The 18000-nt window shown below is 40.1% G+C and overlaps 1 long non-coding RNA gene across 1 annotated transcript in view; it reads left to right on the top strand.

Moving 5' to 3' along the window:
- Positions 1-17723, top strand: part of LOC110264034 — a 19792-nt gene extending 2069 nt beyond the window's left edge. The window contains exons 2-3 of the long non-coding RNA XR_002349769.1: positions 12454-12464; positions 17712-17723. This is a non-coding gene — a long non-coding RNA (uncharacterized LOC110264034). The remainder of the gene's footprint in view (positions 1-12453; positions 12465-17711) is intronic.

The raw sequence follows: 18000 nt of genomic DNA, 5'->3' as shown, positions 1-18000 counted from the left end.
CTCGGAATACCACAGACAAGGTTTAGACTTTCCGGACTCTCATGAATGCCTCCATCAATCTAGCTTATACCACGAAGATTCGGATTAAGAGATCCAAGAGATACTCATTCAATCTAAGGTAGAACGGAAGTGGTTGTCAGGCACGCGTTCATAGGGAATGATGATGATTGTCACATTCATCACATTCAGGTTGAAGTGCGAATGAATATCTTAGAAGCGGAATAAGTTGAATTGAATAAAAAATAGTAGTACTTTGCATAAATCTTTGAGGAACAGCAGAGCTCCACACCTTAATCTATGGAGTGTAGAAACTCTACCGTAGAAAATACATAAGTGAAAGGTTCAGGCATGGCCGAATGGCCAGCCCCCAAAACGAGATCACAGGATCAAAAATACAATCCAGGATCTTCCAAAAGATGTCTAATACAATAGTAAACAGTCCTATTTATACTAAACTAGTTACTAGGGTTTACAGAAGTAAGTAATTGATGCATAAATCCACTTCCGGGGCCCACTTGGTGTGTGCTTGGACTGAGCTTGAATGTTACACGTGCAGAGGCTCTTTTTGGAGTTGAACGCTAGGTTGTAACGTATTTCTGGCGTTCAACTCTGGTTTATGACGTGTTTCTGGCGTTTAACTCCAGACAGCAGTGTAGAACTGGCGTTCAACGCCCTTTTACATCATCTAAACTCGGTTAAAGTATGGACTATTCTACATTTCTGGAAAGCCTTGGATGTATACTTTTCAACGCAATTGGAAGCGCGCCATTTTGAGTTCTGTAGCTCTAGAAAATCCACTTTGAGTGCAGGGAGGTCAGAATCCAACAGCATCAGCGGTCCTACCAATGATGTCCTTGAGCTCTTCTATGTCTCTTCCTTGTCTTTGTTGCTCCTCCCTCATTGCTTTTTGATCTTCTCTAATTTCATGAAGGATGATGGAGTGCTCTTGATGTTCCACCCTTAATTGTGCCATGTTGGAACTTAATTCTCCTAGGGAGGTATTGATTTGCTCCCAATAGTTTTGTAGAGGAAAATGCATTTGAGGTATCTCCGGGATCTCATGGTGATGAGCTTCATGCGTCTCTTGAGATCCATGAATGGGCTCTCTTACTTGCTCTATCCTTTTCTTAGTGATGGGCTTCTCTTCCTCAATGGGAATGTCTCCTTCTATGAAAGCTCCAGTTGAGTAACATAGATGGTAAATAAGATAAGGAAAAGCTAGCCTTGCCATGGGGGAGGACTTTTCGGCTATTTTGTAGAGTTCAAGGGAGATGACTTCATGAACTTCTACTTCCTCTCCAATCATGATGCTATGAATCATGATGGCCCGATCCACAGTAACTTCGGATCGGTTGCTAGTGGGGATGATGGAGCGTTGTATGAACTCTAACCATCCTCTAGCTACAGGCTTAAGGTCCAGTCTTCTTAGTTGAACCGGCTTGCCTTTGGAGTCAATCTTCCATTGAAAGTGGTTGTCAGGCACGCGTTCATAGGGAATGATGATGATTGTCACGTTCATCACATCATGGGCAAGTTAAACGCCAACCTCACGTTTTCCGGACTAAAATCTAAGTATTTCCCCCGAACCATGGTGAGATAATTCTTTGGATTCGGGTTCTTACTTTGATCATGGTTCCTAGTGATCCATGCATTGGCATAGAACTCTTGAACCATTAGGATGCCGACTTGTTGGATGGGGTTTGTTAGAACTTCCCAACCTCTTCTTTGGAGTTCATGTCGGATCTCCGGATCCTCATTTCTCTTGAGCTTGAAAGGGACCTCGGGGATCGCCTTCTTCTTGGCCACAACATCATAGAAGTGGTCTTGATGGGCTTTGGAGATGAACTTTTCCATCTCCCATGACTCGGAGGTCGAAGCTTTTGTCTTCCCTTTCCCTTTTCTAGAGGATTCTCCGGTCTTAGGTGCCATCAATGGTAATGGAAAAACAAAAAGCTTATGCTTTTACCACACCAAACTTAGAATATTGCTCGCCCTTGAGCAAGAGAAGAAAGAATAGATGAAGAAGAAGAAGAAAATATAGAGGAGAGGAGGGATGTGTTTCGGCCAAGAAGAGAAGAGAGGGTTGTGTTGTGAAAATGAGGAAGAATGGAGGGCTATATATAGGGAAGGGAGGGGGATAATGTTCGGCCATATAGGGTGGGTTTGGGTGGGAAATTGATTTTGAATTTTGAAGGTAGGTGGAGTTTATGAGGTAGGTTTATGGGGAAGAGTGGATGGATGTGAGTGGTGAAGTGGTGATAGGGAAGAGAGATTGAGGTGATTGGTGAAGAGTTTTGGGGAAGAGTATTTATGGGATTGTGTGAAAAAGGGGTGAGAAGAAGTGAGTGGAGGTAGGTAGGGATCCTGTGGAGTCTACAGATCCTGAGGTGATCCTGTGGGGTCCACAGATCCTGAGGTGTTCAAGGATTTACAACCTTGCACCAAATTAGGCATGCAAAATGCCCTTGCACACAACTCTGGGCGTTCAGCACCAGATTGGTGCTTGTTCTGGGCGTTGAACGCCCATTTGTTGCCCATTTCTGGCGTTGAACGCTAGAACCATGCTTGTTCTGGGCGTTCAGCGTCAGCTCTTCTCCAGGGTGCAATTCTGGCGTTCAAATGCCCAGATGCTGCCCATTTTGGGCGTTCAGCGCCAGAACCATGCTTTGTTCTGGCGTTGAACGCCAGCCAGATGCTTCTTACTGGCGTTTAAATGCCAGTGAGATCCTCCTCCAGGGTGTGATTTTTCTTCTGCTGTTTTTGATTCCGTTTTCAACTTTTATATTTATTTTNTCTCTAGATGAGCCTCAGATTCCTTTGGTTCCTCAAAGGGAAACTCCTTATTGATCACTGGACGTCCCAGGAGGTCTTCCTTATAGGACGTCCCAGGAGGTCTTCCTTGTGCTTGGGCTGAGCTTGAATGTTACACGTGCAGAGGCTCTTTCTGGAGTTGAACGCCAGGTTGTAATGTATTTCTGGCGTTCAACTCTGGTTTGTGACGTGTTTTTGGCGTTTAACTCCAGACAGCAGCGTAGAACTGGCGTTCAACGCCCTTTTACGTCGTCTAAACTCGGTCAAAGTATGGACTATTATACATTGATTGAAAGCCCTGGATGTCTACTTTCCAACGCAATTAGAAGCGCGCCATTTTGAGTTTTGTAGCTCCAAAAAATCCACTTTGAGTGCAGGGAGGTCAGAATCCAACAGCATCAGCAGTCCTTCTTCAACCTCTGAATTTGATTTTTGCTCAAGTCCCTCAATTTCAGCCAGAAAATACCTGAAATCACAGAAAAATACACAAACTCATAGTAAAGTCCAGAAATGTGAGTTTAACATAAAAACTAATAAAAACATCCCTAAAAGTAACTAGATTCTACTAAAAATATACTAAAAACAATGCCAAAAAGCGTATAAATTATCCGCTCATCACCCTCTCCCGAGCATTGATGCTGTGGTCGACTCAGCTTCAGGTTATTGGAAGCTGTCCTTTATGGATGCTTACTCTGGATACAATCAAATCCCGATATATAAACCAAACCAAGAAAATACCTCTTTCATCATGGCAAAGGCTAACTGTAAGAACCGAAATTTTCACAAATAAAATCATTTAAATGTCCAAATTAGATTCCAGAAAGTTAGGATGAGAATTTGGAGATTTAAATATGATTTTTGGACTCATTAGGTTTTTTTGAGTCAGAAAATGTGTTTTTTGCGAAAAACCGTAAAAAATCTCGACCCGGCAGTTGAACCGGTTCAAGTCTGTCTGGTACTACGCAATAAAAAGTGAAACAGTCAAAAATTATAGAAAAATATTAGGAATTGAAAAAATCGGGCGTTAGTGTCAAAGGTTTGGCCCAAAGTTAGGCCGAACGGGCTAAAAACGCTAACGGGTTGGACCGGACCCAAGTTGGGCCCAAGTCCAACATTTATAAGGGTTCATTAATGAACCCTTCACCTCATAAACACACACACTCAGCAGAAAAGAAGAAGAGGGAAAGGAGAAGAGAGAAGAGCACTATTCACTTCTCCATTCAATCCGTGATATCTCGAGCTACGGTACTCCGATTCGTATGCCGTCAGCGGCTACGTGAAGCTCTTGCCGAGCTCGTCGTTTCTATTTAAGCTTTGTGGTAAGTCTCTCGAGTTTTCCTGCCCAGTTTTCGTGCCCTTGTTCATTTCGAGTTTTAGGGATTGGTTTTGAGGGAAATCTTGTGTCTTGGGTGTTTTAGGTACATTGTGCGGATTTTACAACTACAGACTAACCGGCAAGTGCATCGGGTCGTACCAAGTAATACCTCAGGTGAGTGAGGGTCGATCCCACGAGGATTGATGGATCAAGCAACAATGATTGATTGATGAGCTTAGTTAGACAAACAGAAAAGAGTGTTTGAATATTCAAAGAGCATTAAACAATCGTGCAGAAATTAAAATAGTAAAGTAAATGAGTTGGAAATAAAATATGGAGAAGGCAGTTAAGGTTTCAGAGTTATCTATTTTTCTGGATTAACTTTTCTTACTAACTATTTTAATCATGTAGGATTTAATTTATGGCAAACTATATATGACTAGACCCTAATTCCTTAGACCTTTCTTGTCTCCTCTAATTTTCATCAACTGCCAATTCCTTGGTCAATTAATTCCAATTAGGGGGTAATGATCAAATTCCAGTTTATATGCCACAAAAACTCTAATTACCCAAATATAAAAGGATTATATGTCACGTATCCCGTTAAGTCCAGATAATTAGAATTTAGGAGAATATGTTTTCAAGCTGTTGTTCAGGTAAAGAGCTTTTCCAAGTTATATAAGAACTCAAATAGAAAAAGGGTCATACTTCTGTTCCACCCAAATTCATAAGATAAAGAGCTAAAACAATTCTTAAATTATAAATCCATACATGAATTAAAATAGAAAAAGTAATAAAATCAATCCATACAAATAGACAGAGCTCCTAACCTTAACAATGGAGGTTTAGTTGCTCATGGTTCAGAGAAGAAAATAAGGATTCTGATAAAATATATTTTGGTAGTCTAGAATGGGAATCCCTAAAAGAGAAGTTTCTTTTCCCTTTTATATCAAATCCTAATTAATTTAACATCTATTATCTAAAACTAAAATAATATCTTTTCCTAAAAATAATATTTGAATTTAAATTAGAATTAATTAACAAGTCTTCAGTTGATGGGTGGGAACCACTCATTTTGTGCATTCGGTACTTCTAATTTGTGCTTTCTGGGTTGAAAACTGAGTCAAAACTGCCCAGAAATCGCCCCCAGTATTTTTCTGCGTTTTTTGCACGTGGCGCATGTCACGCGGACGCGTCAATCACGCGTACGCATCGATGGTCTTCTTCGCGTGTCACACGCACGCGTCAGTCATGCGCACGCGTTAGTCACGCGTACGCGTCGCTCCTCGCTGCCATCTCCTTCGGTTCTTGTGTTGCAGAAACTCCATCAAATCCAGCTGAATGCTACCTAAAATAAACAACATTGCAAAAGACTCAAATTAGCATCCATATTGGCTAAAAAATAATTAATTCTTTATTAAACTCAACAAATTAGATGCAAATTTACTAGAAAAAGATAGGAAAGATACTCACGCATCACAACACCAAACTTGAATTGTTGCTTGTCCTCAAACAACCATAACTAATATAGGCTTAGGATGTGAATTTGCATGAGAATGAGAGTTCGATTAAGCTCATGCCTCTTCTTATAGTAGGGTTTACAACTGCAATCCTGAATAGTTTTGGCATCTCACTCTCCTTTGAATTAAAAGGATGTCACTGTCATTTGGAATTAGAATCCGGATAATATTATGAATTCTCTGATCTTTTGTAACTCAATTTAATCCTTGAACACATCAATTTTTTTCTGGTACTTTGCACCTTGAGCCTAGCCGTGACTTTAAATGTTTTGTCTCAAGCTTTACTTGACATAGAAACACCATAAGCACGTAACTGGGGAACTCTCTTTACGTTCTAAATATTATTATTTTTATTAGTATTTTATAAATTTTTTTTCAGTTTATCCCAGACAATGGTGCTCAAGGATTTTTATAACTCTCTTTGGCGTACTCTGCAATTGATCTCGACTCTAAATATTTTGTCTCAAGGATTACTTGACACAGAAACACCACAAGCATGTGACTAGGGAAACAACTCTTTGAGCTTTTAATCATGTCTGACCTCCCAAGTCATTGATGCTCAGAGCCTTGGACCTTGCTCTTATTTTTATTTTGATGTTTCTTTTGCTTCAAGGATTAAACTTTCATTAATTTCAGAGAAATCATAATAATTCTCTAAATTTCTGTTCCTTATACATCAACATTCTTTGATTCAAATTTAAATATACACTGTTCATGTCATGCATTTAGAATCACAGAAAGTACCACCACATCTAAGTAAATAAGACAATTCTTCAATATAAACTCACTTTCTCATGCAATACATCACTTCTGTATTTTTTATTTGAATTCAAGCTCAGTGAGTAATACATGAGACATCTTTTTGAAATTAAAGCAATTAAGAGAAAACTAAACTAGACCTAGGATTCTAACTAATAAAGGATCATGCAACAAACAAAGCAAAATAGCAGAAAATCGAAACATAATATAGTAAAAACGGGAAGGAATATAGAATGAAAGGAACTCAACCACCTTAGTTATCCTAGCGGTCATTTTATTCTTTAGGTTGTGCTCCTCCTGTGAAGATGATTCGCCTCCCTTTGGTGCCATAAGCATAAATAGAAAACTTCTAAGCGAAGCATCAACACCAAACTTAAACGTTTGCTTGTCCTCAAGCAAAGAAGAACTGAAAATAGAAAGAAACAACTATTATTATGAAAGAAGAATAAAAGGATAAAAGAACAAGAGAGAATTAGGATTGGGAGAGAGAGAAAGAAAATTAAAACTGGGCGGCAAACTAGTGTAGTTGTGTAGTGAAGGCGACGCGTACGCGTACGCGTGGGTCATGAATTTTTCTTAATGATGCGTGAGCGTCAGACACGCGTCCACGTACCCATGATTTGTGCGATTCGCACAAAGCCAGCTGCTCGCACGCACAACTCTCTGTTCACGTGGCTTGGGAACCAATAGTTTCATGCGACGCGTGCGCATCATGCACGCGCACGCGTGGATGGCCATTTGTGCAGATGACGCACACGCGTCAGGGACGCGTACGCGTGAACAAGTTTTGTGCTTCTAGCACACTTCCAGCCCTAAGCCAGCACAATTCTCTGCCCAAACACTTATTTACGTTGATTTTTAAGGTCACGCGTACGCGTGGAGTGCCAAAATCATGAATGACGCGCACGCGTGGGCTTGTTTATGCGAAAGGTATCATTCCTGTGCCACTCCCGTGCAACTCTCTGTTCATTTTTATTTTTCACGCACACCCATCTGACGCGTACGCGTCAGCGACGCTTGCGCGTCGGGTTCTCTTTTTTTTTTTTATGTCCGGCTCCTGTTCTAAGATAGCTGCATGATCTGTAAAACAGTAAAAACTTAGTAAAAATCAAATAAGGAAGAAAACTACTACTACGAAAAATAGCTAAGGATACGAATTTATCGGGTTGCCTCCCGATAAGCACTTCTTTAACGTCACTAGCTTGACGGTCAGTTCTGCTAGTTCAGCAGATGGGTGGACCTTTGGCGATCAATCTCGCCTCCAAGATAGTGCTTCAGCCTCTGGCCATTCACTGTAAATTTCCTGTCAGAATTCTCTTCCTGTATTTCCACATGACCATATGGTGAAGCTCTGGTAACCACAAAAGGTCCTGACCACCGGGACTTCAGCTTCCCGGGAAAGAGATTGAGCCTTGAATTATACAGAAGCACTCTCTGTCCTGGCTCAAAAATTCTGATGGCGATCTTCTTGTCATGCAGTAACTTAGTTCTCTCCTTATAGAGCTTGGCATTCTCATAGGCTGAATACCTGAACTCATCAAGCTCATTTAACTGAAGCATTCGCTTGATTCCTGCAGCTTCTGAATCAAGATTCAAATATCGAATTGCCCAGTAAGCTTTATGTTCCAACTCAACTGGCAAGTGACAGGCTTTGCCATAGACCAACTGATAAGGGGACATGCCAATCGGAGTCCTGTAAGCTGTTCGGTATGCCCAGAGAGCATCATCAAGCTTCCTAGACCAGTCCTTTCTTGAAACACTGACGGTCTTCTCTAGAATCCTCTTGAGTTCCCTGTTGGAAACTTCAACCTGTCCACTTGTCTGAGGGTGATAGGGGATTGCCACCTTATGACGGACTCTATATCTTTGCAGAAGAGAATCCAGCTGTCTGTTACAGAAGTGACTTCCTCCATCACTAATGAGTGTCCTTGGGACACCAAACTGGCTAAAGATGTATCTCTGAAGAAAGCTCATTACCACCTTGGCATCATTGGTGGGCAGAGCCACAGCTTCCACCCACTTGGACACATAATCAACTGCCACTAGAATATAGTTGTTTGAATGTGAGGTGGGAAAGGTCCCATGAAATCAATGCCCCACACATCAAATAACTCAACCTCAAGAATTCCCTGCTGTGGCATTTCATGGTTGGCAGGGAGATTTGTGGCTTTTTCACATCTGTCACAGTGCTTAACAAATGCTCTTGAGTCTCTGAAGAGAGTCAGCCAGTAAAACCCGCTCTGAAGGACCTTTGTAGCTGTCCTTTCACCACCAAAGTGGCCTCCATACTCAGAACCATGACAGTGCCAAAGAATCTGCTGTTTTTCTTCATTTGGGACACATCTCCGGATGATACCATCTGAACACCTTTTAAAAAGGTATGGTTCCTCCCAAATGTAGTACTTTGCATCAGTCAATAGCTTCTTCACTTGTTGCCTACTGTACTCCCTTGGAATAAAATTCATGGCCTTATAATTGGCAATGTCTGCAAACCATGGAGCCTGCTGAATGAGGAACAATTGCTCATCCGAAAACGTCTCAGTCATAGCTGTGGGTGGTTGTACTCCTGCTTCAGGCTCAATTCTGGAGAGATGGTCAGCTACTTGATTCTCTGACCCTTTTCTGTCTTTTATCTTAATATCGAACTCCTGAAGGAGCAACACCCATCTGATTAATCTTGGTTTAGAGTCCTGCTTGGTTAGAAGGTACTTCAAAGCAGCATGATCAGTATAAACAATAACCTTAGAACCAAGTAAATAGGACCTAAACTTATCAATAGCATACACAACAGCTAATAATTCCTTTTTTGTAGTTGTGTAATTCTTTTGGGCATAGTTTAACACACGACTGGCATAGTAAATGACATGTACAAGCTTACCATGCCTCTGTCCTAAAACAGCTCCTATAGCAAAGTCACTGGCATCACACATCAATTCAAATGGTAAATCCCAGTCAGGGGGAGCTATAATGGGAGCAGAGGTAGGGTTTGCTTTCAGAGTTTCAAAAGCATGCAGACAATCCGAATCAAAGACAAAAGGAACGTCAGAAACCAACAGGTTGCTTAAAGGTTTAGCAATTTTAGAAAAATCCTTTATAAATCTTCTATAAAATCCTGCATGACCCAAGAAACTCCTGACTGCCTTAACATTAGTTGGTGGTGGTAATTTTTCAATTACCTCCACCTTTGCTCTGTCAACCTCAATCCCCTTACTTGAAATCCGGTGTCCAAGAACAATACCTTCTGTAACCATAAAATGGCATTTTTCCCAATTTAAAACAAGGTTTGATTCTTGACACCATTTTAAGACAAGAGATAAATGCTTAAGGCAGGATTCAAAAGAATTACCAAAGACAGAAAAGTCATCTATAAATACCTCAATAAACTTTTCAACCATATCAGAAAAAATTGAAAGCATACACCTCTAAAAAGTTGCTGGAGCATTACAAAGTCCAAATGGTATTCTCTTGTAAGCAAATACTCCAAAGGGGCATGTGAATGTTGTCTTCTCTTGATCTTGAGGGTCCACTACAATTTGATTATATCCAGAATATCCATCTAGAAAACAATAAAAAGCATGACCAACTAACCTCTCAAGCATCTGATCAATGAAAGACAGGGGGAAATGATCCTTCCTTGTAGCAGTGTTGAGCCTTTTGTAGTCTATGCACATTCTCCATCCTGTGACTGTTCTTGTAGGAATAAGCTCATTCTTTTCATTCTTGATCACTGTCATCCCTCCTTTCTTGGGAACTACCTGCACAGGACTTACCCAAGGACTGTCAGAAATAGGGTAAATAATACCTGCTTCCCATAATTTCATTACCTCTTTTTGGACCACCTCTTTCATAGTTGGATTGAGTCTCCTTTGTGGTTGCACAACTGGTTTAGCATCATCTTCAAGGAGGATCTTGTGCATGCACTTGGTTGGACTAATCCCCTTCAAGTCACTAATGGTCCACCCAAGAGCTATTTTATGGCTCCCGAGCACTGAAATAAGCGCCTCTTCCTCTTCAGGCTTCAGGGAAGAGCTAATAATCATTGGATATGAACCATTTTCACCCAAGAACACATATTTCAGAAAAGGAGGTAAATCTTTGAGCTCAAGCTTGGGGGCTTCCTCCTCTGCTTTAGGCGTGTAAACTAGTGCCTTCTGGGTTAGTGAATCATCAACTTCAACTAATTCATACTCAGAAATAGGATCCAGAATGTCATCAAGCACCTCAACTTCCAGTACTTCTTGAACAAGTGGTTTAACAACATCAATTCTCATACACCCTTCAGAATCATTAGGGTGCTTGAGAGCTTCAAAAACATTAAAGACCACCTGTTCTTCATTGACCCTCAGGGTTAATTCACCCTTTTGCACATCAATCAGAGCTCTACCTGTAGCTAAAAAGGGTCTACCAAGAATAATAGAGGATTTGACATCCTCTTCCATGTCTAATATAACAAAATTACCAGGAAAAATAAATGGTCCTACTTTCACAAGTAAATCCTCAACAACACCCACAGGTAATTTAATAGAAAGATCAGCAAGTTGAAGGGAAATACGAGTGGGTTTTACCTCCTCTATTTGAAGCTTTTTCATCACTGAAAGTGGCATGAGATTGATGCTAGCTCCAAGATCACATAAAGCTCTCTGAATGGTGACATCTCCAATGGTGCAAGAAATCACAAAGCTCCCTGGATCTTGCATTTTCTCAGGAAGTTTATGTTGAATAATAGCACTGCATTCCTTGGTTAACACCACAGTTTTTTACTCCTTCCAATTCCTCTTGTTAGTCAACAATTCTTTCATAAATTTAGCATAGAGAGGCATTTGCTCAAGAGCCTCTGCAAAAGGAATATTGATCTGTAGCTTCTTGAAGACATATAAAAATCTAGAGAACTGCTTTTCTTTGGAAGCCTTCTGAAGTCTCTGAGGATATGGCATTTTTGGCTTGTATTCAGGAGCCTTTGGCAATGTAGGATACATGTCAAGAGAGTCAGGGAATGGGTTGTCTGCACGCTTTGGAGGGGCGTACTCTACTTCTTCCTTTTTCTCCTCTAGAGCTTTCTTTTCAACTAGCTCTTCATTGGCCCTTGTCTCAGAGCCAGTTGTTTTACCACTTCTCAATTGAATAGCCTTGCAATCTTCTCTTGGGTTCACCACTGTGTCACCTGGAAATGTACTTGCAGACCTCTCAGGTATTTGCTTCCTCAGTTGGCCCATTTGCACCTCTAAGTTTCTAATGGTGGCTCTGGTTTCCTGCATAAAACTCCTCATCATCTCCCAGTTAGTATCTTTTTGGGATTTAGAGTTTGCCTGCTGAGGTGGTTGTTGCTGCTGAGACTGAAATTGGCGATTATTATGATTGTTCTATTGAAAGCCGCCCTGAGAATTATTGTTGAAATTCTGAGGTCTCTGAGGTTGGTCCCTCCATCCAAAATTTGGGTGATTCCTCCACCCCTCATTGTATGTCTTAGAATATGGATCATTGTTGGGATTTCTAGGACCACTCCCCATGTAATTGACCTGTTCAGAAGAGCATTGAGCATAGTCAGAATTATCATGTTGCACAAAATTAGCATAGCCCTCCTGAGGTGAGTTTTGGGTGTTGATAGCTGAGACTTGCATGCCACCCATCTGCTGAGTAAGTAGATTTATTTGCTGAGACATAAGCTTGTTCTGAGCAAGAAGAGCATTAAGAGCTTCTACTTCCATAACACTTTCTTTTGAAGAGCCTCAGAGTTCATAGGATTCCTGTTAGATGAGTATAAATATTGGTTACTAGTAACCAATTCAATCAGCTCAATAGTCTCCTCCGGTGTCTTCTTGTGCAATGAACCACCTGCAGAATTATCTAAGCACATCTTGGACATTATTTCACCCAAGCCTTCATAAAAGATGTCTAGTTGGGTCCATTTAGAGAACATGTCCGGAGGGCATTGCATAATCAATAGCTTGTATCTCTCCCAAGCTTCATAAAGAGTTTTACCATTCCTCTGTCTGAAGGTCTGAACCTCCACCCTAAGCTTAGTCAGCTTCTTTGGTGGGAAAAATTTAGTAAGAAACTCAGTAACAACCTTGTCCCAAGTATTCAAACTCTCCTTGGGTTGGGAATCTAGCCATAGCTTTGCTCCATCCCTCAGAGCAAACGGAAAGAGCATGAGTTTGTATACCTCTGGGTTCACTCCATTTGTCTTCACAGTATCACAAATCTACAGAAAATTAGAAATAAATTGATTTGGGTCTTCGTGGGGAAGACCATGATACTGGCAGTTTTGTTACACCAGGGTGACCAATTGTGGCTTCAACTCAAAGTTGTCCACAGTTATAGGAGGCACCACAATGTTTTTTTCATAAAGATCTGCAGTAGGAGTAGAGTAAGAGCCAAGCACTCTCCTTTGTTGATCATCCCCATTCGGGTTTGCCACATTGGCATTAGCAGTATTATTGTGATCCATAGTGTACTCCGCAGCCTTGCAAAGTCTTGCTTGTTGTAAACGTCGCCTACAAGTCCTTTCAGGTTCTGGATCAAAGTGTAACAGAGGTTCCTTGTCTCTGTTCCTGCGCATAAACAAACAGAAAACAAGAAAAGGTGGGAATCTCTATGTTAGAGTACAGAGAAATCCCAGTGAGGTATCCTATGTAAAATAATAAAATAAAAATGCTAAATAAAATAAATAAATAAACTTCGAAAATAATAACTAAAATCAAACAGAAATTTTTGAAAATTAACAGGAAAAATAAACAAGACAATTAAAATAAAATTAACTAGGTGACACCAAACTTAATTTCAGAAATTCAGGAAAAATATTAGTGCTAAAAAAATTTCGAAAATAATAAGCAAAATTTAAATAAAATTAAAACTAAAATGCCTAATCTAAGCAATCACACAACTGATAGTTGTTAATCACTATCAATCCCCAGCAACGGTGGTGCACGGAATTGTGATCTCAATGGTGCCAACAACTTGGTACGCACAATCGTAATCTCAACTTTTTTTCACAACTCCGCACAACTAACTAGCAAGTGCACTGGGTCGTCCAAGTAATAAACCTTACGTGAGTAAGGGGTCGATCCCACGGAGATTGTCGGCTTGAAGCAAGCTATGGTCATCTTGTAAATCTCAGTCAGGCAGATTCAAATGGTTATGAGGTTTTGAGAATTAAAATATAAATAGGATATAAAATAAGATAAAAATACTTATGTAATTCATTGGTGGGATTTCAGATAAGCGTATGAAGATGCTTTGTTCCTTCTGAACCTCTGCTTTCCTACTATCTTCATTCAATCATTCATACTCATTTCCATGGCAAGCTGTATGTTAGGGGATCACCGTTGTCAATGGCTACCGTCCGTCTTCTCAGTGAAAATGGTCCAAATGCGCTGTCACCGCACGGCTAATCATCTTTCGGTTCTCACTCATGTTGGAATAGGATCCATTGATCCTTTTGCGTCTGTCACCATGCCCAACACTTGCGAGTTTGAAGCTCGTCACAGTCATCCCTTCCCAGATCCTACTCGGAATACCACAGACAAGGTTTAGACTTTTTGGATCTCAGGAATGGCCGCCAATAATTCTAGCCTATACCACAAAGACTCTGATCATGAACCAGGAGGCTAAGAGATATGCATTCAAGCTTATTTTCATGTAGAACGGAAGTGTTTGTCAAGCACGCGTTCATAAGTGAGAATGGTGATGAGTGTCACTTGATCATCACATTCATCATGTTCTTGTGTGTGAATGAATATCTTAGAATAAGATTAAGGTTGAGTTGAATAGAAAAACAATAGTACTTTGCATTAATTCATGAGGAACAGCAGAGCTCCACACCTTAATCTATGGGGTGTAGAAACTCCACCGTTGAAAATACATAAGTGAAAGGTCTAGGCATGGCCGTGAGGCCAGCCCCCTAAACGTGATCAATGGTCTCAACTTTGAAATATGAAAACTGGATACAAAATAAATCTCTAAAAGTAGTTTTTATACTAAACTAGTAACTAGGGTTACAGAAAATAAGTAACTAAGTGCAGATAGTACAAAAATCCATTTTCGGGGCCCACTTGGTTTGTGCTTGGGCTGAGCATTGAAGCTTTCATGTGTAGAGACTCTTCTTGGAGTTAAACGCCAGCTTTGATGCCAGTTTGGGCGTTTAACTCCAGCTTTTATGCCAGTTCTGGCGTTTATGCCAGAATAAGGTAGAAAGTGAGCGTTCAAACGCCAGTTTACGTTATCAAAACTCGGGAAAAGTATGGACTATTATATATTGCTGGAAAGCCCAAGATGTTTACTTTCCAACGCAATTGAGAGCTTGCCAATTGGGTTTTTGTAGCTCTAGAAAATTCATTTCGAGTGCAGGGAGGTCAGAATCCAACAACATATGCAGTCCTTTTTCAGCCTCTGAATCAGATTTTTGCTCAGGTCCCTCAATTTCAGCCAGAAAATACCTGAAATCACAGAAAAACTCACAAACTCATAGTAAAGTCCAGAAATGTGATTTTTATTTAAAAACTAATAAAAATATAATAAAAAATAACTAAAACATACTAAAAACTACCTAAAAACAATGCCAAAAAGCGTATAAATTATCCGCTCATCACAACACCAAACTTAAATTGTTGCTTGTCCCCAAGCAACTAAAAACAAAGTAGGATAAAAAGAAGAGAATATACGATAAATTCCAAAAATATCTATGAAGATCCGTCTTAATTAGATGAGTGGGACTAGTAGCTTTTTGCCTCTGAACAGTTTTGGCATCTCACTTTATCCTTTGAAGTTCAGAATGATTGCATCTATAGGAACTCAGAATTCAGATAGTGTTATTGATTCTCTTATTTTAGTATGTTGATTCTTGAACACAGCTACTTTATGAGTCTTGGCCGTGACCCTAAGCATTTTGTTTTCCAGTATTACCACTGGATACATAAATGCCACAGACACATAACTGGGTGAACCTTTTCAGATTGTGACTCAGCTTTGCTAGAGTCCCCAATTAGAGGTGTCCAGAGCTCTTAAGCACACTCTTTTTGCTTTGGACCATGACTTTAACCACTCAGTCTCAAGCTTTTCACTTGACACCTTCACGCCACGAGCACATGGTTAGGGACAGCTTAGTTTAGCCGCTTAGGCTAGGATTTTATTCCTGTGGGCCCTCCTATCCACTGATGCTCAAAGCCTTGGATCTTTTTTACCCTTGCCTTTTGGTTTAAAGGGTTACTGGCTTTTTCTGCTTGCTTTTTCTTTTTCTTTCTTTTTCTTTTATTTTTTTGCCATTTTTCTTCTCTTTTTTTTTTCGCAAGCTTTTCACTGCTTTTTCTTACTTCAAGAATCAATTATATGTTTTTTTCAGATTATCAAATAATATTTCTCCTTTTTCATCATTCTTTCAAGAGCCAATAATTTTAACATTCATAAACAATAAATTCAAAAATATGCACTGTTCAAGCAGTTATTCAGAAAACAAAAAGTATTACCACCACATCAAAATAATTAAACTATTTTAAAATTCGAAATCCATGTTCTTCTTGTTCTTTTGCAATTAAAAACATTTTTTATTTAAGAAAGGTGATGGATTCATAGGACATTCTTAGCTTTAAGGCATAGACACTAGACACTAATGATCATGTAATAAAGACACAAACATAAATAAACATAAAGCATAGAGAACAAAACAGGAAAAAAATAAATAGACAAGGAGATTAAGGAACGGGTCCACCTTAGTGAGGGTGGCGTCTTCTTCCTCTTGAAGAACCAATGGTGCTCTTGAGCTCCTCTATGTCTCTTACTTGACTTTGTTGCTCCTCCCTCATAGCTCTTTGATCTTCTCTAATCTCACGGAGAATGATGGAGTGCTCTTGGTGCTCTACCCTTAGTTGTCCCATGTTGGAACTTAATTCTCCTAGGGAGGTGTTAATTTGCTCCCAATAGTTTTGTGGAGGAAAGTGCATCCCTTGAGGCATCTCAGGGATTTCATGATGAGGAATTTTCTCATGCTCTTGTTGAGGTCCATGAGTGGACTCTCTTGTTTGCTCCATCTTCTTTTTAGTGATGGGCTTGTCCTCTTCAATGAGGATGTCTCTCTTTATGACAATCCTAGCCAAATTGCAGAGGTGACAAATGAGGTGAGGAAAGGCCAACCTTGCCAAAGTGGAGGACTTGTCAGCCACCTTGTAGAGTTCTTGAAGTATAATCTCATGAACTTCAACTTCCTCCCCAATCATGATACTATGGATCATGATGGCCCGATCCATAGTTACTTCGGATCGGTTGCTAGTGAAAATGATAGAGCGTTAGATGAACTCCAACCATCCTCTAGCTATAGGCTTAAGGTCCGGTCTTCTCAATTGAACCAGTTTACCTCTTGAGTCACTTTTCCATTGAGATGAATCTATCCATCTCCCATGACTCGGATGTGGAAGCTTTTGCCTTCTCTTTCCTCTTTCTAGAGGTTTTTCCGGCCTTAGGTGCCATATATGGTTATGAAAAAACAAAAAGCAATACTTTTACCACACCAAACTTAAAGTGTTTGCTCGTCCTCAAGCAAAGAAGAAAGAATGAAGGAGAAGAAGAGGAAAATGGAAGAGATGGAGGGAAAGGGTGAATTCGGCCAAGGGGGTATAAGGTATGTGTGAAGAAATTAAAGCTTAAGGATAATAATTTTGCCCACTTGAATGTTGTGTTGGATGGTTGATGAGCGGATATTTTATACGCTTTTTGGGGATAATTTCATGTAGTTTTTAGCATGTTTTAGTTAGTTTTTAGTATATTTTTATTAGTTTCTAGGCAAAAATTCATATTTCTAGATTTTACTATGAGTTTTTGTGTTTTTCTATGATTTCAGGTATTTTCTGGCTGAAATTGAGGGAGCTGAGCGAAAATCTGATTCAGGCTGAAAAAGGACTGCAGATGCTGTTGGATTCTGACCTCCCTGCACTCGAAATAGATTTTCTGGAGCTACAAGAGTCCAAATGGTGCGATCTCAATTGCGTTGGAAAGTAGACATCCAGGGCTTTCCAGCAATATATAATAGTCCATACTTTGCTCAAGGATAAAAGACGTAAACTGGTGTTCAACGCCAGTTCCATGTTGCATTCTGGCGTTAAACGCCAGAAACAGGTTACAAGTTGGAGTTAAACGCCAGAAACAGGTTACAACCTGGCGTTTAACTCTAGAAATAGCCTAGACACGTGTAAAGCTCAAGTCTCAGCCCCAGCACACACCAGGTGGGCCCCAGAAGTGGATTTCTGCACTATCTATCTTAGTTTACTCATTTTCTGTAAACCTAGGTTACTAGTTTAGTATTTAAACAACTTTTAGAGATTTATTTTGGACCTCATGATATTTTAGATATGAACTTTGTACTCTTTGAAGGCATGAGTCTCTAAACTCCATTGTTGGGGGTGAGGAGCTCTGCTGTGTCCCGATGAATTAATGCAATTATTTCTGTTTTCTATTCAGACACGCTTGTTTCTATCTAAGATGTTCATTCGCACTTCAATATGATGGAAGGGATGATCCGTGACACTCATCACCATTCCCAAACTATGAACGCGTGATTGACAACCACCTCCGTTCTACCTCCGATTGAATGAGTATCTCTTGGATTTC

The sequence above is a fragment of the Arachis ipaensis genome, chromosome B06, assembly GCF_000816755.2.
Source record: "Arachis ipaensis cultivar K30076 chromosome B06, Araip1.1, whole genome shotgun sequence".
NCBI classification, from domain to species: domain Eukaryota; kingdom Viridiplantae; phylum Streptophyta; class Magnoliopsida; order Fabales; family Fabaceae; genus Arachis; species Arachis ipaensis.
The sequence above is the reverse complement of the archived record's forward strand: the minus strand, read 5'-3'. Positions and strand labels throughout refer to the sequence as shown.